Source organism: Xenopus tropicalis, chromosome 8 (assembly GCF_000004195.4).
Source record: "Xenopus tropicalis strain Nigerian chromosome 8, UCB_Xtro_10.0, whole genome shotgun sequence".
NCBI lineage: Eukaryota > Metazoa > Chordata > Amphibia > Anura > Pipidae > Xenopus > Xenopus tropicalis.
This window is the reverse complement of record NC_030684.2, coordinates 142,885,903-142,911,772: the sequence shown is the minus strand read 5'-3', so window position 1 is coordinate 142,911,772 and position 25,870 is coordinate 142,885,903. Positions and strand designations below refer to the sequence as shown.

The window sequence follows — 25,870 nt, the reverse complement described above, 5'->3', positions numbered from 1 at the left end:
TGATGGTGAGATCCCCTTTCCTCCCCACCCCCAATGTATCACTCATTCCCCCTCTCTTGGTAGGGAATCCCATAACCTGACTGCCCTTACAGTAAGGAACCCCTTCCTATGCTGATGGTGAGATCCCCTTTCCTCCCCACCCCCAATGTATCACTCATTCCCCCTCTCTTGGTAGGGAATCCCATAACCTGACTGCCCTTACAGTAAGGAACCCCTTCCTATGCTGATGGTGAGATCCCCTTTCCTCCCCACCCCCAATGTATCACTCATTCCCCCTCTCTGGGTAGGGAACCCCATAACCTGACTGCCCTTACAGTAAGGAACCCCTGTCTCTCTGATAGCTGATAATATGGAAGCGCTCTCTATGACAATGAAGCATGTGACACTGACAGTGCTGCTGTCTCTCTGGAAGCGGATGACAAGAGGAGACTGTCTCAGTGACAGCTGACGGAATGTGGTTTCCTAGGGTTCGGGACTTTCTCTGGTGGTTGATGGAAAATCCCATAACAAATACAACTAAAAATACAGGTTGTAGTTCCGTCGTTGGCCAGTAGAGGTCACACTGCTCTATAAGGAAACCCTCCCCATTAGCGGCTCTCACAGTAAAAGTAGCTTTAGACCTGATCCAATCGGGGCCCAACAGGACAGTGAGTTGCTATTAGTTACACAGTAACATTACCCAGAATATACCCCCCCCCCCATCAGGGAAATCCCTTATATGGGCAGATCTGTTTGTGTATTAGCGACCCAGTAAGTACTGAGAGTCTGAGGTTCTACCCCCCCCCCCCCCCCGGCCCGACAGGAAATGCTACATTAATAGATACACGGCCGAGCCTGCGGATTCCTGTAAGTACTGAGTATCTCAAACTGTTATAGGCCCCCCTTATATATTTATATATAGTGACCCCCCCTTAACTGCCCCCCCCCCCCCCAGTGTAACCAATCCCAACTGGGCCAGCCTTTCCCCATAACTGAGCCCATTCCCTTTATCAGCTTAGTCGCTCTTCCCTGTACTTTCTCTATTTCATTACTGCCCCCCCCCTTATATATTTATATATAGTGACCCCCCCCTTAACTGCCCCCCCCCAGTGTAACCAATCCCAACTGGGCCAGCCTTTCCCCATAACTGAGCCCATTCCCTTTATCAGCTTAGTCACTCTTCCCTGTACTTTCTCTATTTCATTACTGCCCCCCCTTATATATTTATATATAGTGACCCCCCCCTTAACTGCCCCCCCCCCCCAGTGTAACCAATCCCAACTGGGCCAGCCTTTCCCCATAACTGAGCCCATTCCCTTTATCAGCTTAGTCACTCTTCCCTGTACTTTCTCTATTTCATTACTGCCCCCCCCCTTATATATTATATATAGTGACCCCCCCTTAACTGCCCCCCCCCCCCAGTGTAACCAATCCCAACTGGGCCAGCCTTTCCCCATAACTGAGCTCTGGGTTCTACAGAGCAGATCCCCAGGGGGCAGAGAGAGACAGCGGTACCACTTTATAGATCCCTGGGTAAGGTCTCACCTAGAGCTCTGGGTTCTACAGAGCAGATCCCCAGGGGGCTGAGAGAGACAGCGGTACCGCTTTATAGATCCCTGGGTAAGGTCTCACCTAGAGCTCTGGGTTCTACAGAGCAGATCCCCAGGGGGCTGAGAGAGACAGCGGTACCGCTTTATAGATCCCTGGGTAAGGTCTCACCTAGAGCTCTGGGTTCTACAGAGCAGATCCCCAGGGGGCAGAGAGAGACAGCGGTACCGCTTTATAGATCCCTGGGTAAGGTCTCACCTAGAGCTCTGGGTTCTACAGAGCAGATCCCCAGGGGGCAGAGAGAGACAGCGGTACCACTTTATAGATCCCTGGGTAAGGTCTCACCTAGAGCTCTGGGTTCTACAGAGCAGATCCCAGGGGGCAGAGAGAGACCAGCGGTACCTGCTTTATAGATCCCTGGGTAAGGTCTCACCTAGAGCTCTGGGTTCTACAGAGCAGATCCCCAGGGGGCAGAGAGAGACAGCGGTACCACTTTATAGATCCCTGGGTAAGGTCTCACCTAGAGCTCTGGGTTCTACAGAGCAGATCCCCCAGGGGGCAGAGAGAGACAGCGGTACCCGCTTTATAGATCCCTGGGTAAGGTCTCACCTAGAGCTCTGGGTTCTACAGAGCAGATCCCCAGGGGGCAGAGAGAGACAGCGGTACCGCTTTATAGATCCCTGGGTAAGGTCTCACCTAGAGCTCTGGGTTCTACAGAGCAGATCCCCAGGGGGCAGAGAGAGACAGCGGTACCACTTTATAGATCCCTGGGTAAGGTCTCACCTAGAGCTCTGGGTTCTACAGAGCAGATCCCCCAGGGGACAGAGAGAGACAGCGGTACCACTTTATAGATCCCTGGGTAAGGTCTCACCTAGAGCTCTGGGTTCTACAGAGCAGATCCCCAGGGGGCAGAGAGAGACAGCGATACCACTTTATAGATCCCTGGGTAAGGTCTCACCTAGAGCTCTGGGTTCTACAGAGCAGATCCCCAGGGGGCAGAGAGAGACAGCGGTACCGCTTTATAGATCCCTGGGTAAGGTCTCACCTAGAGCTCTGGGTTCTACAGAGCAGATCCCCAGGGGGCAGAGAGAGACAGCGGTACCGCTTTATAGATCCCTGGGTAAGGTCTCACCTAGAGCTCTGGGTTCTACAGAGCAGATCCCCAGGGGGCAGAGAGAGACAGCGGTGCCACTTTATAGATCCCTGGGTAAGGTCTCACCTAGAGCTCTGGGTTCTACAGAGCAGATCCCCAGGGGGCAGAGAGAGACAGCGGTACCACTTTATAGATCCCTGGGTAAGGTCTCACCTAGAGCTCTGGGTTCTACAGAGCAGATCCCCAGGGGGCAGAGAGAGACAGCGGTACCACTTTATAGATCCCTGGGTAAGGTCTCACCTAGAGCTCTGGGTTCTACAGAGCAGATCCCCAGGGGGCAGAGAGAGACAGCGGTACCGCTTTATAGATCCCTGGGTAAGGTCTCACCTAGAGCTCTGGGTTCTACAGAGCAGATCCCCCAGGGGGCAGAGAGAGACAGCGGTACCGCTTTATAGATCCCTGGGTAAGGTCTCACCTAGAGCTCTGGGTTGAGCCCAGTGGGTCACAGTCTGTTTGGGAAGTTCTACCCCAGAGTTCGGTAGTTGCCCCCCTCCCTCCTGCCCCAGGGCTAATTGCTGGCAAGAGGCTGACGAGCGTCACTAATGGGGTTATGGGAGAGGCTTGGAAAGAGAGAGAGAGAGGGAGAGACAGCTCTGCCTTTAAAGCTTTTCTAATCTGCTTTTCTGGAGATCACACTGACCCGGCAGTAGGAGAGACAGACGCCCGAGATGCCAGTGTCGGGCACAAGACCTTCGGACCATGTAAGTGACTGTGCGAGTGACTGACTGGGAGGGTGAGGTTGGCACAAGGCAAAGATCAGGGACTTCTGTTCCACTGGCACTGCCCGCGCTGTGCATTCTGGGAATCTGCTGCCTCTCCCTTGGCACCCAGTCCTCTGAATGAGAAGTCTGCGCTCTACCCCCTCTGCTGGGCGGCGTTTCCCTGACTGCCTGGCAATGTACATAACTGTGGCACAGAGCCCCCCAACCCTCACAGCTCTCTCCTTCATGGGCACAGAGCCCCCCAACCCTCACAGGTCTCTCCTTCATGGGCACAGAGCCCCCCAACCCTCACAGCTCTCTCCTTCATGGGCACAGAGCCCCCCAACCCTCACAGGTCTCTCCTTCATGGGCACAGAGCCCCCCAACCCTCACAGGTCTCTCCTTCATGGGCACAGAACCCCCCAACCCTCACAGGTCTCCCCTTCATGGGCACAGAGCCCCCAACCCTTACAGCTCTCTCCTTCATGGGCACAGAGCCCCCAACCCTCACAGCTCTCTCCTTCATGGGCACAGAGCCCCCCGACCCTCCACAGGTCTCTCCTTCATGGGCACAGAGCCCCCCAACCCTCACAGGTCTCTCCTTCATGGGCACAGAGCCCCCCAACCCTCACAGCTCTCTCCTTCATGGGCACAGAGCCCCCAACCCTCACAGGTCTCTCCTTCATGGGCACAGAGCCCCCCAACCCTCACAGGTCTCTCCTTCATGGGCACAGAACCCCCAACCCTCACAGGTCTCCCCTTCATGGGCACAGAGCCCCCCAACCCTTACAGCTCTCTCCTTCATGGGCACAGAGCCCCCAACCCTCACAGCTCTCTCCTTCATGGGCACAGAGCCCCCCACCCTCACAGGTCTCTCCTTCATGGGCACAGAGCCCCCCAACCCTCACAGGTCTCTCCTTCATGGGCACAGAGCCCCCAACCCTCACAGCTCTCCTTCATGGGCACAGAGCCCCCAATCTCACAGTCTCCTTCATGGGCACAGAGCCCCCCAACCCTCACAGGTCTCTCCTTCATGGGCACAGAGCCCCCACCCTCACAGCTCTCTCCTTCATGGGCACAGAGCCCCCCAACCCTCACAGGTCTCTCCTTCATGGGCACAGAGCCCCCCAACCCTCACAGCTCTCTCCTTCATGGGCACAGAGCCCCCACCCTCACAGGTCTCTCCTTCATGGGCACAGAGCCCCCCAACCCTCACAGGTCTCTCCTTCATGGGCACAGAGCCCCCAACCCTCACAGGTCTCTCCTTCATGGGCACAGAGCCCCCCAACCCTCACAGCTCTCTCCTTCATGGCACAGAGCCCCCCAACCCTCACAGGTCTCTCCTTCATGGGCACAGAGCCCCCAACCCTCACAGGTTCTCCTCATGGGCACAGAGCCCCCCAACCCTCACAGCTCTCTCTCCATGGCACAGAGCCCCCCAACCCTCACAGGTCTCTCCTTCATGGGCACAGAGCCCCCCAACCCTCACAGGTCTCTCCTTCATGGCACAGAGCCCCCCAACCCTCACAGTCTCTCCTTCATGGGCACAGAGCCCCCAACCCTCACAGCTCTCTCCTTCATTGGCACAGAGCCCCCAACCCTCACAGCTCTCTCCTTCATGGGCACAGAGCCCCCCAACCCTCACAGGTCTCTCCTTCATGGGCACAGAGCCCCCCAACCCTCACAGGTCTCTCCCTCCTTCATGGGCACAGAGCGTCTCTCCTTCATGGGCACAGAGCCCCCCAACCCTCACAGCTCTCTCTTCATGGGCACAGAGCCCCCCAACCCTCACAGCTCTCTCCTTCATGGGCACAGAGCCCCCCCAACCCTCACAGCTCTCTCCTTCATGGCACAGAGCCCCCCAACCCTCACAGCTCTCTCCTATGGGCACAGAGCCCCCAACCCTCACAGGTCTCTCCCTCATGGGCACAAGGTCTCTCCTTCATGGGCACAGAGCCCCCCAACCCTCACAGCTCTCTCCTTCATAAGCACAGAGCCCCCCAACTCTCACAGGTCTCTCCTTCATGGGCACAGAGCCCCCAACCCTCACAGCTCTCTCCTTCATGGGCACAGAGTCCCCCAACCCTCTCATCTCTCTCCCTCATGGGCACAGAGCCCCCACCCTTCAAGGTCTCTCCCTCATGGGCACAGAGCCCCCCAACCCTCACAGGTCTCTCCTTCATGGGCACAGAGCCCCCCGACCCTCACAGGTCTCTCCTTCATGGGCACAGAGCCCCCAACCCTCACAGGTCTCTCCATTCACAGGTCCTTTCCTTCATGGGCACAGAGCCCCCAACCCTCTCATCTCTCTCCCTCATGGGCACAGAGCCCCCACCCTCACAGGTCTCTCCCTCATGAGCCCCCCAACCCTCACAGGTCTCTCCTTCATGCACAGAGCCCCCCAACCCTCACAGGTCTCTCCTTCATGGGCACAGAGCCCCCCAACCCTCACAGGTCTCTCCTTCATGGGCACAGAGCCCCCCAACCCTCACAGGTCTCTCCTTCATGGGCACAGAGCCCCCCGGCCGGGCACTTTCCCTTTAAGAGGCAGGGGGCCGGCGGAGGGAAATCTCCCAGAGGAATGTGGGGAATTAGAGTTTAACGGATTTCCACATAAAATCTCTCTCTGCCCAAAACGCGGTTCCCACGCGGCTGTAACGAGATTCCAGGGCGGAATTAGCTCCTCCGGGTCCGTATGGATCAGTACCAAGAATCTGCCCGGGGAGCGGAAATGGGGGGGTCTATCCCCTCTGGAAAAGGCCATTTCTATAACTGTATGTGGGTGGGAGGGGCCATAGGGGGGTAGGGGGGGTCCCCAATCTTTTATACCCCGGAGCCACATTCAAATGTTGCTCAAGTGTTGGGGAGCAACACATCATGGAAAGCTTCCTGGGGCGCCAATAAGGGCTGTGATTGGCTATTTAATAGCCCCTATGTGGGACTGGCAGCCAATAGGAGGCGCTGTTTGGCTTTACACTGGGTTTTATGCAAAAACTTTCCTCTCAACCAGTAATTCAAAAATAACCCCCTGCTGTGAGGCCCCTGGGGGCAACTCCCTAGGGGTTGGGGGTCACTGTGTTGGGGGATCCCCAGATCTTCTGGGACTGCAACTCCCAGCATGCACTCACCACTGACTGTGTGTTAGAAGTGTCAGCCCATTATTCCCAGGATCCAGTAGCGTGACTGGCGCTCTAATTACCCCCAATCTGTTAATTACAGAGGAGCAAACGTAATCCATCTGGGGCTCCCATTGGGCGGCTTCCTGTCTCCGCCCATTTCTGGGCTCTAAATCTTAAAGACACATTGTCAGCTAAATGAGTTTCTATTTGCACCTTCCAGTGAAGAGCCCCTTCCTATGCTGATGGTGAGATCCCCTTTCTTCCCCACCCCCAATGTATCACTCATTCCCCCTCTCTGGGTAGGGAATCCCATAACCTGACTGCCCTTACAGTAAGGAACCCCTTCCTGTGCTGATGGTGAGATCCCCTTTCCTCCCCACCCCCAATGTATCACTCATTCCCCCTCTCTTGGTAGGGAACCCCATAACCTGACTGCCCTTACAGTAAGGAACCCCTTCCTATGCTGATAGTGAGATCCCCTTTCCCCCCCACCCCCAATGTATCACTCATTCCCCCTCTCTTGGTAGGGAACCCCATAACCTGACTGCCCTTACAGTAAGGAACCCCTTCCTATGCTGATAGTGAGATCCCCTTTCCCCCCCACCCCAATGTATCACTCATTCCCCTCTCTGGGTAGGGAACCCCATAACCTGACTGCCCTTACAGTAAGGAACCCCTTCCTATGCTGATGGTGAGATCCCCTTTCCTCCCCACCCCCAATGTATCACTCATTCCCCCTCTCTTGGTAGGGAATCCCATAACCTGACTGCCCTTACAGTAAGGAACCCCTTCCTATGCTGATGGTGAGATCCCCTTTCCTCCCCACCCCAATGTATCACTCATTCCCCCTCTCTTGGTAGGGAACCCCATAACCTGACTGCCCTTACAGTAAGGAACCCCTTCCTATGCTGATGGTGAGATCCCCTTTCCTCCCCACCCCCAATGTATCACTCATTCCCCCTCTCTGGGTAGGGAACCCCATAACCTGACTGCCCTTACAGTAAGGAACCCCTTCCGATGCTGATGGTGAGATCCCCTTTCCCCCCCACCCCCAATGTATCACTCATTCCCCCTCTCTGGGTAGGGAACCCCATAACCTGACTGCCCTTACAGTAAGGAACCCCTTCCTATGCTGATGGTGAGATCCCCTTTCTTCCCCACCCCCAATGTATCACTCATTCCCCCTCTCTTGGTAGGGAATCCCATAACCTGACTGCCCTTACAGTAAGGAACCCCTTCCTATGCTGATGGTGAGATCCCCTTTCTCCCCACCCCCAATGTATCACTCATTCCCCCTCTCTGGGTAGGGAACCCCATAACCTGACTGCCCTTACAGTAAGGAACCCCTTCCTATGCTGATGGTGAGATCCCCTTTCTTCCCCACCCCCAATGTATCACTCATTCCCCCTCTCTTGGTAGGGAATCCCATAACCTGACTGCCCTTACAGTAAGGAACCCCTTCCTATGCTGATGGTGAGATCACCTTTCCCCCCCACCCCCAATGTATCACTCATTCCCCCTCTCTTGGTAGGGAATCCCATAACCTGACTGCCCTTACAGTAAGGAACCCCTTCCTATGCTGATGGTGAGATCCCCTTTCCTCCCCACCCCCAATGTATCACTCATTCCCCCTCTCTGGGTAGGGAACCCATAACCTGACTGCCCTTACAGTAAGGAACCCCTTCCTATGCTGATGGTGAGATCCCCTTTCTTCCCCACCCCCAATGTATCACTCATTCCCCCTCTCTTGGTAGGGAATCCCATAACCTGACTGCCCTTACAGTAAGGAACCCCTTCCTATGGCTGATGGTGAGATCACCTTTCCCCCCCACCCCCAATGTATCACTCATTCCCCCTCTCTTGGTAGGGAATCCCATAACCTGACTGCCCTTACAGTAAGGAACCCCTTCCTATGCTGATGGTGAGATCCCCTTTCCTCCCACCCCCAATGTATCACTCATTCCCCCTCTCTTGGTAGGGAACCCCATAACCTGACTGCCCTTACAGTAAGGAACCCCTTCCTATGCTGATGGTGAGATCCCCTTTCCTCCCCACCCCCAATGTATCACTCATTCCCCCTCTCTGGTAGGGAACCCCATAACCTGACTGCCCTTACAGTAAGGAACCCTTCCGATGCTGATGGTGAGATCCCCTTTCCCCCCCACCCCCAATGTATCACTCATTCCCCCCTCTCTGGGTAGGGAACCCCATAACCTGACTGCCCTTACAGTAAGGAACCCCTTCCTATGCTGATGGTGAGATCCCCTTTCTTCCCCACCCCCAATGTATCACTCATTCCCCTCTCTTGGTAGGGAATCCCATAACCTGACTGCCCTTACAGTAAGGAACCCCTTCCTATGCTGATGGTGAGATCACCTTTCCCCCCCACCCCCAATGTATCCACTCATTCCCCCTCTCTTGGTAGGGAATCCCATAACCTGACTGCCCTACAGTAAGGAACCCTTCCTATGCTGATGGTGAGATCCCCTTTCCTCCCCACCCCCAATGTATCACTCATTCCCCTCATCTGGTAGGGGAACCCCATAACCTGACTGCCCTTACAGTAAGGCAAACCCTTCCTATGCTGATGGTGAGATCCCCTTTCTTCCCCACCCCAAATGTATCACTCATTCCCCCTCTCTTGGTAGGGAACCCCATAACCTGACTGCCCTTACAGTAAGGAACCCCTTCCTATGCTGATGGTGAGATCCCCTTTCCTCCCCACCAATGAGTCCCTTATTCCCCTAGGAAATCCTATAACCTGAGTACCGGGGGAGGGGGGTTACTACAGACACAGTGAGTAGGAGAGTACTGGGGGAGGGGGTTACTACAGACACAGTGAGTAGGAGAGTACCAGGGGGGGTTACTACAGACAATCAGTGAGTAGGAGAGTACCGGGGGGGGTTACTACAGACACAGTGAGTAGGAAGAGTACGCGGGAGGAGGATTACTCAAGACACAGTGAGTAGGCAGAGTAAACAGGGAGGGGTTACCTCAGTCTTTTAATATTTTAATATATTTGTTTTCCTCTGGTATTTAGGTAAAGGGACACTTAGATTGGAATTTACCAGAGATACATAAGATCTAATGTTGATGCCAAAATGATCTTTTGCTGGAGATTGTATACTGTGTAAAATGTGATCTGTGGAAGAACACCTTTTTGGAGTTAGAGACTGAACCAAGGGAGATGGATGCAGCTGTCCCTACAGAGCACATTGAGTAGGAGAGTACCAAGGGGGGGTTACTCCAGACAGATTGTAGTAGGTAGAGTACCGGCGTGGGGGGGGTTACTACAGACAACGTGAGTAAGGAGAGTACCCTAAGGTGGGGGGGTTACTAACAGACACAGTGAGTAAGGAGAGTACAAGGGGGGGTTACTAACAGACACAGTGAGTGGAGATGTACCATGGGGGGGTTACTAAGAGACACAGTGAAGTAAGGTAGAGTAGGCCAGGGCGGCGCGGGGTTACTACAGAGACACAGTTTGAGTAGGAGAGGTAGCCCAGGGGAAGGTTACTCATGACACATTGAAGTAGGAGAGTAACCAAGGGGGGGTTACTATCAGGGAACAAGGGATCAGTAAGAGTAGGAAGAGACATAAAATTAGGGGGAGGGGGATTCACTACAGACACAGTGAGTAGGAGAGTACCAGGGGGGTTACTACAGACACATTGAGTAGGAGAGTACCAGGGGGGGTTACTACAGACACAGTGAGTAGGAGAGTACCAGGGGGGGTTACTACAGACACAGTGAGTAGGAGAGTACTGGGGGGGGGTACTACACAGCGTAGTGAGTATGTTCTGGGGGAGGGGTCTGCCAGCTGCCGCCCCTGTGTTTCCCACCCAAGCCCAGTACACAATAGCTGGGAACTCCCCTCTCCCCCCTCTCCCCCCTCCCCTAATGACTGGAAAAGGCTTTTATCTGAGCATCTGGAGCCACCGACTGCCTTACAGGCTGGACCACTAGCCACCCAGGGGTTAAACACTGAATGGTAACCATGGCAACTGGAGGATGTACAAGATGCACGAGTCGCCCTTAAGGTGCAGCGCTGCCGACTGACAGGGTAGGTGCCCCCCCCGTACAGGAGCTCCCGTGGGTGCAGCAGGCTGGGGACCCTAAAGGTAGGTGCCTCTCATACCCCATAAATCATTGGGTGGGGGGGTTATACCCAGCGACACCCTCCCTGTATTCCATTCCCAGCTGTGGCTTCTGCCTGTACAAAGCGCGGGGGTCTCCCATCTGCCTGTCACACCCACTGCCCCCCAGCATGGGCCCCCCTGTCTCTTACCATAGCGTGTATAGTAAGGCAAGAGGTTGTAACTGTGGGGCTGTGTGTATAGTAAGGCAAGTCTGTGTATAGTAAGGCTAATACGCCAATAACCCTTTATATCAAGGCTGTACAGCTGGAAGCCTCTGGCTGTTGTCAGACTGCAATTCCCAGCATGCACTGACAGCCGCAGGGAGGATTATCATACTTTACTAACTGCTCCCATTATCGGGGGTCCAGGCATCGCCCTGGGTAAGGGCCACAGCAAGAAGTGGTTAGAATGGGGCTTAATCCATTACCTCCACCGAAGGGTTAAGGGTGGGGCTCATTAGGGGCGGGAACTCTTCATAGTAACGTAGCAGGTCAGGTTGAGTAAAGACACATGTCCATCATGTTCAACCTTTTGTGCAAGGGAACCCCAAAATACCCAGGCTGGGGCGCCCCCTCGGTGATTGGGCCCCTCGGTACCAGATCCGCCTTTGTGCTGTTAATATTACGTGTGGTTAAACCCGCGGAACTGCCAGACGGGATGTGAGTAGTAAGGCAAGAGATGTGGTTCTGCCCGCGGCCGGGCTTCTCTATATTCAGGGGAAATGATAAACACAGCTGCCCAATACCCTCCTCTCATGGGTCTGAAGCGACAGTTACAGGCTCCCCACAAACTGTGTATAAGGAGATAAAATGATTATGTGTGAGAGTTGGGGGTATAAATGAGAGGTACCCCACATGTTGCACCTATGGGAGTAAGTAGCACCCACAAGTACGTTGCTAATTAGTAGGGAGACACCCAATCCATAGGGAGCCTAAACATAACAGGAATCATGTACCCCCATTCTATTTACTTACCTGCCCCCCTGCCAACAAGTAAAACTGCCCACACCCCTGATCTGCCCTCGGCCACGCCCCATTATGCCAAAACCCCACCCATATTGGGGTAATACTTCCTGTTTGCATATTGGGGTTCATTTTCCTGCATGTATTTTTGGGTTCTATCCCTTGCTTGTATATATGGGGTGCAGTTTTCTGCTTGTAGTTGGGGTACTATTCCCTATATTGGTGTATCACTCCCTGCCTGTATATTGGGGTACCATTCCCTATGTCAGTGTATCACTCCCTGCCTGTATATTGGGGTACCATTCCCTATATTGGTGTATCATTCTCTGCCTGTATATTGGGGTACCATTCCCTGTGTCGGTGAATCACTCCCTGCCTGTATATTGGGGTACCATTCCCTATGTCAGTGTATCACTCCCTGCCTGTATATTGGGGTACCATTCCCTATATTGGTGTATCATTCTCTGCCTGTATATTGGGGTTCCATTCCCTGTGTCGGTGAATCACTCCCTGCCTGTATATTGGGAGTACCATTCCCTATGTCAGTGTATCACTCCCTGCCTGTATATTGGGGTACCATTCCCTATATTGGTGTATCATTCTCTGCCTGTATATTGGGGTTCCATTCCTTGCCCATACATATGGGCCGCTGTTTTTTCTGTATATTGGGGTACCATTCCCTATATCGGTGTATCACTCCCTGCCTGTATATTGGGGTACCATTCCCTATATCGGTGTATCACTCCCTGCCTGTATATTGGGGTACCATTCCCTATGTCAGTGTATCACTCCCTGCCTGTATATTGGGTTCCATTTCCCTATATCGGTGTATCACTCCCTGCCTGTATATTGGGGTACCATTCCCTATGTCAGTGTATCACTCACCTGCCTGTATATTGGGGTAACCATTCCCTATATCGGTGTATCACTCCCTGCCTGTATATTGGGGTACCATTCCCTATGTCAGTGTATCACTCCCTGCCTGTATATTGGGGTACCATTCCTATATCGGTGTAATCACTCCCTGCCTGTATATTGGGGTACCATTCCGCTATATCGGTGTATCACTCCCTGCCTGTATATTGGGGTACCATTCCCTATGTCAGTGTATTCACTCCCTGCCTGTATATTGGGGTACCATTCCCTATGTCGGTGTATCACTCCCTGCCTGTATATTGGGGTACCATTCCCTATATCGGTGTATCACTCCCTGCCTGTATATTGGGGTACCATTCCCTATGTCAGTGTATCACTCCCTGCCTGTATATTGGGGTACCATTCCCTATATCGGTGTATCACTCCCTGCCTGTATATTGGGGTACCATTCCCTATGTCAGTGTATCACTCCCTGCCTGTATATTGGGGTACCATTCCCTATATCGGTGTATCACTCCCTGCCTGTATATTGGGGTACCATTCCCTATGTCAGTGTATCACTCCCTGCCTGTATATTGGGGTACCATTCCCTTATATCGGTGTATCACTCCCTGCCTGTATATTGGGGTACCATTTCCCTATATCGGTGTATCACTCCCTGCCTGTATATTGGGGTACCATTCCCTATGTCAGTGTATCACTCCCTGCCTGTATATTGGGGTACCCGGATTCCCTATATCGGTGTATCACTCCCTGCCTGTATATTGGGGTACCATTGTCTATGTCGGTGTATCACTCCCTGCCTGTATATTGGGGTACCATTCCCTATGTCGGTGTATCACTCCCTGCCTGTATATTGGGGTACCATTCCCTATATCGGTGTATCACTCCCTGCCTGTATATTGGGGTACCATTCCCTATGTCAGTGTATCACTCCCTGCCTGTATATTGGGGTACCATTCCCTATGTCAGTGTATCACTCCCTGCCTGTATATTGGGGTACCATTCCCTATATCGGTGTATCACTCCTGCCTGTATCACTCACTTGGGGTACCATTCCCTATATCGGTGTATCACTACTGCCTGTATATTAGGGGTACCATTCCCTATGTCGGTGTATCACTCCCTGCCTGTATACTGGGGTACCATTCCCTATATCGGTGTATCACTCCCTGCCTGTATATTGGGGTACCATTCCCTATATCGGTGTATCACTCCCTGCCTGTATTATTGGGGTACCATTCCCTATATCGGTGTATCACTCCCTGCCTATATATTGGGGTACCATTCCCTATATCGGTGTATCACTCCCTGCCTGTATATTGGGGTACATTCCCTATGTCAGTGTATCACTCCCTGCCTGTATATTGGGGTACCATTCCCTATATCGGTGTATCACTCCTGCCTGTATATTGGGGTACCATTCCCCTATATCGGTGTATCACTCCCTGCCTGTATATTGGGGTACCATTCCCTATGTCAGTGGTAGGGGACTCTTACCCTGCCTGTATACTGGGGTACCATTCCCTATATCGGTGTATCACTCCCTGCCTGTATATTGGGGTACCATTCCCTATATCGGTGTATTACTCCCTGCCTGTATATTGGGGTACCATTCCCTATATCGGTGTATCACTCCCTGCCTGTATATTGGGGTACCATTCCCTATGTCAGTGTATCACTCCCTGCCTGTATATTGGGGTACCATTCCCTATATCGGTGTATCACTCCCTGCCTGTATATTGGGGTACCATTCCCTATATCGGTGTATCACTCCCTGCCTGTATATTGGGGTACCATTCCCTATGTCAGTGTATCACTCCCTGCCTGTATACTGGGGTACCATTCCCTATATTGGTGTATCATTCCCTGCCTGTATATTGGGGTTCCATTGCTTGCCCATATATATGAAGCACAGTTTCTGTATATTGGGGTTCCATGCAACTGCCCCCAGCTATATATCGCTGACTAAGATAAGGAGATATCTGAGACATGCACCAGTGCCATTGCTAATGGCAACCAATCAGCACTTAGGTTAGATCATTTCATTACAGATTTCAGTATAAAAGCTAAGATCTGATTGGTTGCTATGGGTAATGACCTCTCTAGGGACACATTAGACACAATATATTGAGACTAGGGCCCCCCCATATCCCTACAGAGCACAGGGTTAAACCTACAGCCCTAGGCCCCAGCTGATTGGCTACTGGGAGTTTTGGCCAGTTACATAAGGATTACACAAGGATTATTATAAAGAGATTTATAGAAAGAGGCCAAAGATTTCCCACAGCAAAGTGCCAACACCTCTGTCTCTTATCCCACGCAGCCCTCTCATCCCTATCCCCTCTGTCTAATATACGGGCCCCGTGTATTAAACTCACCCCCCCCCCAGCTCTCATAGAGTGAAGCCCTGATGTCCCATAAGCCTCCAGCTGGACCTGAATTGGTTTCCCTGCCCAAACCCAGCCAATTGGAAAGCACAAACCCAGCCAATGGGAAAGCACAAACCCAGCCAATGGGAAAGCACAAACCCAGCCAATGGGAAAGCACAAACCCAGCCAATGGCAAAGCAAAGGGCACAGTGAGAGGGAAACGAGCCTCATTGTGGGACTGTGGGACCTGTCTTATTTACAGCACTGCTGCCTGGGGAGGATAGGGAGGTAGGGTATATAGCAGGGGCAACAAAACCACTAGGGAAAAGCGGGTTCGGGGAGTAGAGAGACAAATGGGGGGAGAGGAGGGCAGAATTACAGTAAGTAATGGCACAAGGGGTATTTCGGCTGCTGCCCCCCCCCCCATGGGAAACACTGCAGCAAAAGCAGACTGTTGTCCCACAGTGACAGGCAGACAGGGGTTCCAGGTGGGGGGGCCCTTTCCGTCCCCCCAGGAGGGACTCAGAGTAAATAAATCTGTCTCCTTTATTTTTCATAAGCAGATTCCTTGTATTGATCTGTAATTGTAATTAGAAAGAAGAGACATGATCGGGGGGAGACAGGCGGGGGGGCTCAGTAAGGGTTTCCATGTGGGATCAGTAGGGATGAGAGGCAGAATATATAGCGCACTGTAACCAGTATAACCAGGGGGCTCCGGTTGGGAAGATCACTGCCCCCTTTATCCTAAGTCAGAGCCTCAGAATTATTACTGGGCCAGACCAAACTACAGCCAATCAGAGCATCAGAGCATTCACAGGGTTGGACCTACCTGTAGCCAATCAGAGCATTCACAGGGTTGGACCTACCTGTAGCCAATCAGAGCATTCACAGGGTTGGACCTACCTGTAGCCAATCAGAGCATTCACAGGGTTGGACCTACCTGTAGCCAATCAGAGCATTCACAGGGTTGGACCTACCTGTAGCCAATCAGAGCATTCACAAGGCTGGACCTACCTGTAGCCAATCAGAGCATTCACAGGGTTGGACCTACCTGTAGCCAATCAGAGCATTCACAGGGCTGGACCTACCTGTAGCCAATCAGAGCATTCACAGGGTTGGACCTACCTGTAGCCAATCAGAGCATTCACAGGGTTAGACCTACCTGTAGCCAATCAGAGCATTCACAGGGTTAGACCTACCTGTAGCCAATCAGAGCATTCACAGGGTTAGACCTACCTGTAGCCAATCAGAGCATTCACAAGGTTGGACCTACCTGTAGCCAATCAGAGCATCAGAACTTTCACAGGGTTGGACGAAGGTGTATTAGGGACCTTAACATCCTGATAATAATGTTTCCATCAGAAAATAAAAGCTTAGATTGCTAGCTCTTGGGGTTCCCATGTTACCTGTTTCCTGGGAGGGGCCCAGCAGCCATGTTGTTCTGAGTGAGTGGCACAAAGAAAGTTCCGTGCAGAGAACATTCCTGGGAAGGAACAGAATCCCCTTTCTTAGGCCCATGGCCGGGGCCCAGGAGGGAACAATGCCCCCCATTAATTCCCAGAGAGCCGCGCTGCTAGGCAAGGTGCCCGGGGTAACGGAGCCTCTCACTATGGGCAGCCGCCCAGCAGAGATGGTACCAGCAGGGAATGGGCCCTACTCCATATGGATGTCCAGCTGGGGGTGTCAGATGCCTGAACATGCCATGTGTGTTGGGCCCCAATCTTCTTGTTGGCTCCGCCTCCTGCCCAGGTGGCCAATAACCTAATCAGTGAGGCCTTCTGGGAAAGGAGCTGCCCACTAATTCTGTAGTGCCCATAATTCCTGATGGTGGCGCTCTATATATATTATAGTCCCTGTCTATGGATATATGGTATTAGTGTATGCTGAGCCTCTATATATATATATATATATACTTACTGCCTGTGTATATATCATATGGGGGTTACACTGAGCCTCTATATATATATATATATATATACTTACTGCCTGTGTATATATCATATGGGGGTTACACTGAGCCTCTATATATATATATATATATATATACTTACTGCCTGTGTATATATCATATGGGGGTTACACTGAGCCTCTATATATATATATATATATATACTTACTGCCTGTGTATATATCATATGGGGGTTACTCTGAGCCTCTATATATATATATATATACTTACTGCCTGTGTATATATCATATGGGGGTTACGCTGAGCCTCTATATATATATATATATACTTACTGCCTGTGTATAAATCATGTGGGGGTTACGCTGAGCCTCTATATATATACTTACTGCCTGTGTATATATCATATGGGGGTTACACTGAGCCTCTATATATATATACTTACTGCCTGTGTATATATCATATGGGGGTTACACTGAGCCTCTATATATATATATATATACTTACTGCCTGTGTATATATCATATGGGGGTTATGCTGAGCCTCTATATATATATATACTTACTGCCTGTGTATATATCATATGGGGGTTACACTGAGCCTCTATATATATATATATATACTTACTGCCTGTGTATATATCATGTGGGGGTTACGCTGTGCCTCTATATATATACTTACTGCCTGTGTATATATCATATGGGGGTTACACCGTGCCTATATATTATACAGTTACTGTGTGTATAGGATATGGGGGTTACACTGTGCCTATATATTATACAGTTACTGTGTGTATAGGATATGGGGGTTACACTGTGCCTATATATTATACAGTTACTGTGTGTATAGGATATGGGGGTTACACCTATATATTATACAGTTACTGTGTGTATAGGATATGGGGGTTACACTGTGCCTATATATTATACAGTTACTGTGTGTATAGGATATGGGGGTTACACTGTGCCTATATATTATACAGTTACTGTGTGTATAGGATATGGGGGTTACACTGTGCCTATATATTATACAGTTACTGTGTGTATAGGATATGGGGGTTACACTGTGCCTATAATATTATACAGTTACTGTGTGTATAGGATATGGGGGTTACACTGTGCCTATATATTATACAGTTACTGTGTGTATAGGATATGGGGGTTACACTGTGCCTATATATTATACAGTTACTGTGTGTATAGGATATGGGGGTTACACTGTGCCTATATATTATACAGTTACTGTGTGTATAGGATATGGGGGTTACACCGTGCCTATATATTATACAGTTACTGTGTGTATAGGATATGGGGGTTACACCGTGCCTATATATTATACAGTGTATATATTACATGGGGGTTACACTGTACAAGTCTGAGTATAGAAGGACGGGGAGGGGACAGCAGAGGAAGGGAAAGGGTTAACACCCAGGTACCTGTAACCTGAGAGGAGGAATGTGTCTCCCCTGCAGGTAGGGGGCGGGGCTGCCAAATTGTGGGCCGGACTAGACATTCCTAGAAGTAGAACCTGGACCCCGTGTGGGTAAATCCTGGGGTGGAATACACTTACTCACCAACAAGGGATTCTGGGAGTTGCAGTTCAATGAGACTTGGGGAGGAGCCAGCAGGACGGCCAATATATCAGGGCAATATAGTATATACAGTGCCCGTGTCCTTACTATGAGCGGAAATCCCCAGGGACCGGTTGAACTAGTCCCTGTCACAGTCAGCTGAGCCAGCTAATACCCCTGGCACGTAGCCTGAGCTGGCAACTGCATTCTGCCTCCACTAGTCACTGACAGATAGGGCCCTACCTGCTCTGCCCGGCGTCGCTTCCACCAATCCACTACTGCTTTCAAACAGGTTCCAAACAACCAGTTTCTCTGAGACCTCACAGGCTCCGTCCTTCAACCCTGGTTGCTAGGATGTGTAAGATCCTGGCAACACTTTAAATTCCAAAAGCTGCAGAGCTAGAAAAGGATTAAAAAAAAAATGACCAATTGCAACACTGTCAGTTACTACCAAGTGCAGATAAGAATCCAGATGATTTGGGGGTCCCCCCCCCTTATGCAGCACATAATCCAGTAAATGTAGTATATAATAGTGGGGCTCCCAAGGGCCCCTAGAAAATAAATGAAGACCAACTGCAACACTGTCAGTTCCTACTATCTAAGTGCAGATAAGTAATCAGATAATTTGGGGGTCCCCCCTCAGTTGCCCCCCCCCATACAACAGATAACCCAGTAAATATAGTATATAATAGTGGGGCTCCCAAGGGCCCCTAGAAAAAAAAATGAAGACCAACTGCAACACTGTCAGTTCCTACTATCTAAGTGCAGATAAGAATCCAGATAATTTGGGGGTGTCCCCCTCAGTTGCCCCCCATACCACAGATAACCCAGTAATCGTAGTATATAATAGTGGGGTTCCCAAGGGCCCCTAGAAAAAAAAATGAAGACCAACTGCAACACTGTCAGTTCCTACTATCTAAGTGCAGATAAGAATCCAGATAATTTGGGGGTGTCCCCTTCAGTTTCCCCCCCCATGCAGCAGATAATCCAGTAAATGTAGTATATAATAGTGGGGCTCCCAAGGGCCCCTAGAAAAAAAAGACCAACTGCAACACTGTCAGTTCCTACTATCTAAGTGCAGATAAGAATCCAGATGATTTGGGGGTCCCCCCCCTTCAGTTCCCCCCCCCCATACAACAGATAATCCAGTAAATATAGTATATAATAGTGGGGCTCCCAAGGGCCCCTAGAAAAAAAAGACCAACTGCAACACTGTCAGTTCCTACTATCTAAGTGCAGATAATCCAGATGATTTGGGGGTCCCCCCCTTCAGTTTCCCCCCCCCATACAACAGATAATCCAGTAAATGTAGTATATAATAGTGGGGCTCCCAAGGGCCCCTAGAAAAAAAAGACCAACTGCAACACTGTCAGTTCCTATTATCTAAGTGCAGATAAGAATCCAGATGATTTGGGGGTCCCCCCCTTCAGTTCCCCCCCCCCCATACAACAGATAATCCAGTAAATGTAGTATATAATAGTGGGGCTCCCAAGGGCCCCTAGAAAAAAAAAGACCAACTGCAACACTGTCCGTTCCTACTATCTAAGTGCAGATAAGAATCCAGATGATTTGGGGGTCCCCCCCTTCAGTTGCCCCCCCCATGCAGCAGATAATCCAGTAAATATAGTATATAATAGTGGGGTTCCCAAGGGCCCCTAGAAAAAAAAATGAAGACCAACTGCAACACTGTGAGTTCCTACTATCTAAGTGCAGATAAGTAATCAGATAATTTGGGGGTCCCCCCTCAGTTGCCCCCCCCATACAACACATAATCCAGTAAATGTAGTATATAATAGTGGGGCTCCCAAGGGCCCCTAGAAAAAAAAGACCAACTGCAACACTGTCAGTTCCTACTATCTAAGTGCAGATAAGAATCCAAAAGAGTTGGGGGTCCCCCCCCCCTCATGCAGCAGATAATCCAGTAAATGTAGTTATATAATAGTGGGGCTCCCAAGGGCCCCCCCCCCAGAGGAATTTACAGGTAGCCCCTCCCAGCACTCATAGCCAAGGGGTATATTCGCTGTGGGACCCTGGGTGCCTGGGGGGGGGGACACAGTTAGAGCAATAGATACAATGCTTTTGGTGGGAGGGGGCGGTGCCGGGCACTGCAGGGGGCGTCACCCCGACCCCCCCCCCCCGCCCAGGTATGTAGGTATGTTCCTTCTGTAGAGCCCTGGGGGCGGAATCCCCCCCCCTCTGAAACCGATAACCAGCCCACATGAGTGACAGGGTGATACCCCCTCCCACCCCCCCGCAGGGCAGTTATCAGTGGGTGAGTCACGGAACCTTTCCTGGGTGGGGCTGTCTCCTTCCAGCAGCGCAGCAGTGCCGTCAGCCGCTCACCTACCTCCTCTCTCCCGGCCCACTGGCCCTTTAAGGCTCCCTGGGTGGGTGGGTATTTGGGTGCTAAGTGTCTTCCTCATTCCGAGGTGTCAGACTTGCCAGCTCCGACTCACTGCCAGACGGGGGTCGCTGCGACTAGGTGAGTGGGGAGGTTGGGTCCAGGTGTGGGAGACTGGGGGATCATGGGGGTAATTGGATTCTAGTGCTGCTGGGGGGGGGGCGTACGGCACTAGGGGGGTTAAACCCAATCTCTAAACTGGGGGGGGGGGGGGTTCAGTGGTTTCCGGGCTGTTGATACGATGTAACAAATAATGCGGAGGGAAATACAATAAGTTCGGGCAGAGCGGTACCGTGTTCCAGATCCAAGTGCTACTCCCTTCTACGTGTTCGGTTCCGATTATTACAGCTATAGGGCCCCCGGCTCACCCTGAGATACTCAGCCCCACTATACACTTTCCTGCCATTGCTTCTAGCTGGGTTTCCTATGGTGGGTTTGACCCTGTTTGGGTTGGTTCTGGACTTGATAAGATCCTGTGATTTCTCCATCATTATGTAAGGGGTTCTGAAGGGTTAAATTGGGATGCTGTGGGCTCCCCAGCACTAAGTGGATTGGTAATGGTTCTGTTGGGCAGTTGGAATGCTGTGGGCTCCCCAGCATTACATGGACTGGTTATGGTTCTGTTGGGCAGTTGGAATGCTGTGGGCTCCCCAGCACTAAGTGGAATGGTTATGGTTCTGTTGGGCAGTTGAGATGCTGTGGGCTCCCCAGCACTAAGTGGATTGGTAATGGTTCTGTTGGGCAGTTGGAATGCTGTGGGCTCCCCAGCACTAAGTGGATTGGTAATGGTTCTGTTGGGCAGTTGGATGCTGTGGGCTCCCCAGCACTAAGTGGAATGGTTATGGTTCTGTTGGGCAGTTGAGATGCTGTGGGCTCCCCAGCATTACATGGACTGGTTATGGTTCTGTTGGGCAGTTGGAATGCTGTGGGCTCCCCAGCACCAAGTGGATTGGTTATGGTTCTGTTGGGCAGTTGGAATGCTGTGGGCTCCCCAGTAAGTAGACTGGTTATGGTTCTGTTGGGCAGTTGGAATGCTGTGGGCTCCCAGCACCAAGTGGACTGGTTATGGTTCTGTAGGGCAGTTGGAATGCTGTGGGCTCCCCAGCACTAAGTGGAATGGTTATGGTTCTGTTGGGCAGTTGGAATGCTGTGGGCTCCCCAGCACCAAGTGGATTGGTTATGGTTCTGTTGGGCAGTTGGAATGCTGTGGGCTCCCCAGTAAGTAGACTGGTTATGGTTCTGTTGGGCAGTTGGAATGCTGTGGGCTCCCCAGCACCAAGTGGACTGGTTATGGTTCTGTAGGGCAGTTGGAATGCTGTGGGCTCCCCAGCACTAAGTGGACTGGTTATGGTTCTGTTGGGCAGTTGAGATGCTGTGGGCTCCCCAGCACCAAGTGGATTGGTTATGGTTCTGTTGGGCAGTTGGAATGCTGTGGGCTCCCCAGTAAGTAGACTGGTTATGGTTCTGTTGGGCAGTTGGAATGCTGTGGGCTCCCAGCACCAAGTGGACTGGTTATGGTTCTGTAGGGCAGTTGGAATGCTGTGGGCTCCCCAGCACTAAGTGGACTGGTTATGGTTCTGTTGGGCAGATTGAGATGCTGTGGGCTCCCCAGCACCAAGTGGATTGGTTATGGTTCTGTTGGGCAGTTGGAATGCTGTGGGCTCCCCAGTAAGTAGACTGGTTATGGTTCTGTTGGGCAGTTGGAATGCTGTGGACTCCCCAGCACTAAGTGGACTGGTTATGGTTCTGTTGGGCAGTTGGAATGCTGTGGGCTCCCCAGCAACTAGTGGATTGGTTATGGTTCTGTTGGGCAGTTGGAATCTGTGGGTCCCAGCACTAAGTGGACTGGTATGGTTCTGTTGGGCAGTTGGAATGCTGTGGGCTCCCCAGCACTAAGTGGATTGATTATGGTTCTGTTGGGCAGTTGGAATGCTGTGGGCTCCCCAGCACTAAGTGGACTGGTTATGGTTCTGTTGGGCAGTTGGAATGCTGTGGGCTCCCCAGCACTAAGTGGACTGGTTCTGGTTCTGTTGGGCAGTGGAGATGCTGTGGGTTCCCCAGTAAGTAGACTGGTTATGGTTCTGTTGGGCAGTTGGAATGCTGTGGGCTCCCCAGCACTAAGTGGACTGGTTATGGTTCTGTAGGGCAGTTGGGATGCTGTGGGCTCCCCAGCACTAAGTGGACTGGTTATGGTTCTGTTGGGCAGTTGGGATGCTGTGGGCTCCCCAGCACTAAGTGGACTGGTTATGGTTCTGTTGGGCAGTTGGGATGCTGTGGGCAGAATCACGTGGGTTGGGAGTCTCTGTTGTGGTCACGGGGTTTCGCCTACACACAAACATCCCGGGACACAAGGGACTCATTGTCGGCCCCATTGGCTTTTGTGAGAAGTGCGTGTGTGAAACTGCGACCCAATCCTGTGCGGCATTTCCCTGTAACTACTACTCCTACAGCCCCACATCTACCCCCCCTACATGGGAGCCCCCACATCTACCCCCCCTACATGGGCACAGCCCCCACATCTACCCCCCTAATGGGCACAGCCCCACATCTACCCCCCTACATGGGCACAGCCCACATCTCGCCCCCCTACATGGGCACAGCCCACTATCTACCCCCCTACATGGGCACAGCCCCACATCTACCCCCCTAACATGGGCAAGCCCCCACATCTACCCCCCCCTACATGGGCAACGCCCCCACATCTACCCCCCTACATGGGCACCAGCCCCACATCTACCCCCCTACATGGCACAGCCCCACTACCCCCTACATGGCCACAGCCCCCACATCTACCCCCCCTACATGGGCACAGCCCACATCTACCCGCCCCCTACATGGGCACAGCCCCACATCTACCCCCCTACATGGGCACAGCCCCACATCTACCCCCCCTACATGGGCACAGCCCCACATCTACCCCCCCTACAGGGGAACAGCCCCATTACCCCCCTACATGGGCACAGCCCCCACAATCTACCCCCCCCCACGGGCACAGCCCCACATCTACCCCCCTACATGGGCACAGCCACCACATCTACCCCCCCCCACGGGCACAGCCCCACATCTCCACCCCGCTACATGGCACAGCCCCACATCTACCCCCCCCACATGGGCACAGCCCCACATCTACCCCCCCTACATGGGCACAGCCCCCACATCTACCCCCCCCACATGGGCACAGCCTCACATCTACCCCCCCCCTACATGGGCACAGCCCCCACATCTACCCCCCCTACATGGGCACAGCCCATATTTACCCCCTACATGGGCACAGCCCCAACATCTACCCCCCTACATGGGCACAGCCCACATCTACCCCCCGCTACATGGGCACCCCCCACATCTACCCCCCCTACATGGGCACAGCCCCACATCTACCCCCCTACATGGGCACAGCCCCACATCTACCCCCTACATGGACACAGCCCCCACATCTACCCCCGCCTACATGAACTACCCCTACATGGACACAGCCCCACATCTACCCCCCTACATGGACACAGCCCCCACATCTCCCCCTACATGGACACAGCCCCCACATCTCCCCCCCTACATGGGCTCAATCCCCACATCTCCCCCCCTACATGGGCACAGCCCCACATCTACCCCCCTATCATGGGCACAGCCCACATCTACCCCCTACATGGGCAGCAGCCCCACATCTACCCCCCTACATGGGCACAGCCCCACATCTACCCCCCTACATGGGCCAGTCCCCACATCTACCCCCCCTACATGGGCACAGCCCCCACATCTACCCCCCCTACATGGACACAGCCCCCACATATACCCCCTACATGGGCACATCCCCCACATCTACCCCTGGAGGCACCTTCTCTGCTGGGTGCCCATTCTATGACTTCCCACTGTCAGTTAGAGTGTAAGCTCTTTGGCAGAAGTGTCTATACCCCACTCTCTGGCTCCGGCGCTGTTCCCAGGGTGCAATGCACATTATCTGCCCCGGGGGCTAAAACCCAGGTTTGTTTATGTGCATTTTTTGGAGCCTTATAAGGAACAGGTAGGGTGGCCCCGCCCCCAACTCCCAGCATGCTTTGCTGTTTGTGGGGCAGAACTGCACCCTGTGCCCAGAATAACCCTCTGCGCTGTTCCCAGGGGCAGGGAGGCATTTGGGGGCTTTTGCCCCGGCTCATATCTACCCAGGGGGCCAATAGCTGGGACTGTACCATTACTTGTAAAGGGGGGAATGACCCCCTGCCCCTGTGAGTCTCTGCCCCTATTAATACAGGCCAATACCCTCCCTATACCCCCGGTACTGAGAGGCTCATCCCTGTAGCCACTACCTGTCTCTATAGCAGCTCACATTTCAAAACATCCTGTAGTGCAATACACACACATACACACACTGACACACACTGACACACACTGACACACACACGGCGAGTGTGCGAGGAGCAGGAAGGCAACTTGTGAAACACACAGGAAGTCTGGGCCAATCGGATGCGGCGGGCAGGAGGGGGGGGGCAGCAGGAAGTAGCGCTGCTTAGTGGACATGGCCCAGGGTCATGAATAATTACAGGAGGCTGAGAATTGTTGCCTGGGGGGCCCCTTTGTTACAGTAATAATGCCCCCCCCCCTTCCCTTCATTATGGTGATGTGGTCATTAAACTACAGCTCCCAGCATTCCCTGGTAGCCACCCTGTGGGCTATAGTAGCCACACCTCCCTGCTTATAGTTACTGGGGGGGGGGGGCTATTCCTTATTTATACACATATTCCCCAGAAAGGGTTCAGCATCACTACTGGAATACTGGGATTTGTAGTTCAACAACAGCACTTGGACTACTGGGGTAATTGTGGCCCTTGCAGGTTGCACAGTCCCGGGGCCCCCCTGCTTCCATTCCTGTTACTGTTCCTCCCATTATTTACTTATTAAATAACCAGCTCGGCAGGGAGGGGCCCGACTTCTGCGCCTCCAAGGCCTCGGGTCCAGGTTACCTAAACGGCGCTACAACCGAACGTATAATCTTCCTTCCGGGAGTTTCTTATTCATGGGGGGGGCAAACTCTGTGTCACCCCATATACTGAGCCTTTAACTGTTTGGCCTTACCCCCCCCAACTGTTTGGCCTTACCCCCCCAACTGTTTGGCCTTCCCCCAACTGTTTGGCCTTACCCCCCCCAACTGT

The 25,870-nt window shown here is 52.4% G+C and overlaps 1 protein-coding gene across 4 annotated transcripts in view; it reads left to right on the top strand.

Moving 5' to 3' along the window:
* Positions 1-791: 791 nt before the first annotated feature.
* Positions 792-25,870, top strand: part of sema4a (sema domain, immunoglobulin domain (Ig), transmembrane domain (TM) and short cytoplasmic domain, (semaphorin) 4A) — a 57,581-nt gene continuing 32,502 nt past the window's right edge. Inside the window, exons 1-2 of one of the 4 annotated variants that reach the window (XM_031906890.1) lie at positions 792-846; positions 3,310-3,381. The gene's annotated coding sequence lies outside the window, so the exon portion shown is untranslated. 4 annotated transcript variants of the gene reach the window in all.